At 35.4% G+C, this 2925-nt stretch overlaps 1 long non-coding RNA gene across 1 annotated transcript; it reads right to left on the minus strand.

Annotated features, from left to right (window-relative positions):
• Positions 1 to 336: 336 nt before the first annotated feature.
• Positions 337 to 1804, minus strand: LOC140447000 (uncharacterized). Its single transcript, XR_011951553.1, has 2 exons — positions 1675 to 1804; positions 337 to 652 (listed from the first exon to the last, which is right to left on the minus strand). It is a non-coding gene; the product is annotated as an uncharacterized lncRNA (long non-coding RNA).
• Positions 1805 to 2925: the final 1121 nt, after the last annotated feature.

Here is a 2925-nt window from a genome sequence, read left to right on the forward strand (position 1 = left end):
TCTTGGGTGAAAAATCTACGTATACAACGTTCAACACAACAACCACAAATCTTTTTAGAGCAGCAGTATGCAAACTACAGATTACCATGATGGTTGTCAACATCCGAATCGGATAGGCACTACAAGAAGAAGAAAAACCTACATTTGGACCATGTAACCACATCAGGGATTAACATTTTGGTCCATTGAGCTTTCGTTGGGAGCCAACTCACATAAAACTCACAACTTTCATTGGAAGCCATTTGTTAGGCCTCATTTAGCTCAGTCTCTCAGGTGTGAGAACGTTTTACCTTACAAGTAAAGATGAAAAATGATGAAAAATAATATAAATAACTATAAAAATTGAAAATTTTAATATTAAATTAAAATTGAACAAAATCACAAAGCAAATCTTGCCTATAAGCTTTACAAATATAAAATGATACTTATGACATCACGTTGTTTTCAAATGATTGCAGAATGTAGAGGTTAGTTGCTGATATTGGCTTCACAGGATAGTAGAATATAGTGGTTAGTTGCTGATGTTGACTTTCGATACTTTTATCTTCAGGTGGTCATTGGTTTCTACTTAGCTGCTGCAGTATTGCAGCATTGCCGACCATGTGCTGCAGAATTCTTTAGGCAAAAAGGTCGGTAAAATGAGGCCAAAAAACTAGAAAAAGTAACCTTGTGTTAGCCACTTCATATATGTCTTAAAATATTTCCTTGCCACATGAAAATTAAAAGTAATTACAATATTAAGTAGATAATAGCAAATTGACAAGGATAAAATGAATATAACTATTATTAGATCAATTAGTTATATTATAATAAAGATATACTAACCGCATATTGGACCGCAAGAATATGGACTATCTTTGGACATAAAGAAAACTAAATTTATGGTAATATCGAAATCAACACAAAATGTCCAAAATTTATATTTACACAATGAAATTATCGATCGAGTTAGCAAATACAAATATTTAGGCACTTTTATATATGAAGACAACGATAGCTCAGCAGAAATCAAAATAAGAATAGAAAAAGCCATATCCATATTCACTAAAATGAAGAGAGTGTTCTGCGGAAGAGATTTGAGCCTTGAAATGAAACTTCGCCTGATGAGATGTTACGTACTTTCTGTGCTGTTCTACGGAATGGAGTCATGGACGTTGAAAAAGATTGATACCAAAAAATTAGAGGCATTTGAACTGTGGATGTATAACAGAATCCTGAGAATATCATGGACCGAGAGAGTCACAAATGTCGAGGTCTTGAGAAGAATGAATAAAGAAAAGGAAGTCATATTTACGATCAAAAAACGAAAACTGCAATACTTGGGACACATTACAAGAGGCGAAAGATATGAACTGCTTCGAATAATTATGCAAGGGAAAATAGCAGGAAAAAGGTCCATAGGAAGAAGACGAAACTCCTGGCTGAAGAATCTACGGGAATGGTATAGCTGTAGCAGCAACGAATTGTTTCGGTCAGCAGTTTCGAAAATACGTATAGCCCTGATGATCGCCAACCTTCGGAACGAAGGTGGCACTTGAAGAAGAAGAAGAAGAACCGCATATTGGACGAGTGAAAAGAACATGTGCGGAAGAGAAGCTTATGTATGCATTTATAACACAAATAAAATCAAATTATAAAAAGGCAGATATTGGTTAAATATTAAATATAACTTACCCAAGAAAAGATTTAATATGCAAAATGAATTTTTAACTGAAGCATGCCTTTTATTTATACAAATTATAGATAAAGGATATTTCCTTTTCTTCAGAATTGAAGTGTGACATGACAGAGCACAGTTGTCAACTGACAAATAACATTTGTCGACTGAAGTAAGACATAGAAATTTATATGTTCCATATCTGTGACATAGAACAGACTGGAGTCAAATATAGGAATTATAACTGATATAGAACGTTCCAAACAGTTAGTACTGGTACGGATTCTTGCGGTACACCTACTGATGTTTTCAGGTCTTTAGGTTTTGCCACTTGGACATATTTCATTGAAGTAGTTCGTAATTATATTGATCAAATAATCTGAACATTTGTTTTTTCTAGTGCAGTGATGATGTGACCCCACTTGGCTGAGTTGAATGCGTTTCTCACATCAAACATCACGAGGGCCGCCCATTTCTTCCTCGCTCTTTTTACAATGTCAGTTATTTCTTTTACCGCATCGGCAGTAGAAGATCTAGATTTCCTGAATCCATACTGTTTGTCAGATATACTTCTGTTTATCTGTAATTTGTCTTCTAGGCGATTTTTAATTAAATATTCATAAAATTTCCCCAGGCTGTAAGAGTTAACAGTTTTGGGATCTCTGCCCGCTATGACGTATAAGCGTCAGTTTTGCCTGTTTGATCTCTTTGGAAAACATTTGCTTCTGAAGGAGTTCATTGAGGATCCTCCAGACCATCTCAGGATTTTTCTATTATCGCCTCAGGAGGCACACCATCAGGACCAGCTGAAAAAACGTCAGTGTGGACTTGGACGTTGACATTATTTTGAGTGAACTTTTGTGGGGGATTAGTAGGAAATAGGGTATTAGCTATTTCCTTCCGGTTTTTTTCTCAAAAGCTGTATGGGGTCTCTGTCCTTAATGTTTTTGTGGCAATTCTATAGGCTTCGCCTCATACATCATCTTCTAGTGCTGCGTTATCAATTCCTTTTTAGCTCGCTTGTAATTTTCAGTGTGTCGTGGGCTCCTATATATATTATACCTAAAAACTGTACACGGCTAATTTGTTTAATGATCGCAGAACACAACAGTTACCACAATTGGAAAACCATTTGAATAGCTCAAGTATTTTGAAAGCTGAGATACACGCTATAAAACTCTTAAAAAGTAGCAAAGTCCCAGGACCAGACGTATGCAGAAACAATTAAATTACTTAATGAAAAAATCTAGACATTACTGTGAAGCTCT

Source organism: Diabrotica undecimpunctata, chromosome 7, assembly GCF_040954645.1.
Source record: "Diabrotica undecimpunctata isolate CICGRU chromosome 7, icDiaUnde3, whole genome shotgun sequence".
Classification (NCBI taxonomy): Eukaryota; Metazoa; Arthropoda; class Insecta; order Coleoptera; family Chrysomelidae; genus Diabrotica; species Diabrotica undecimpunctata.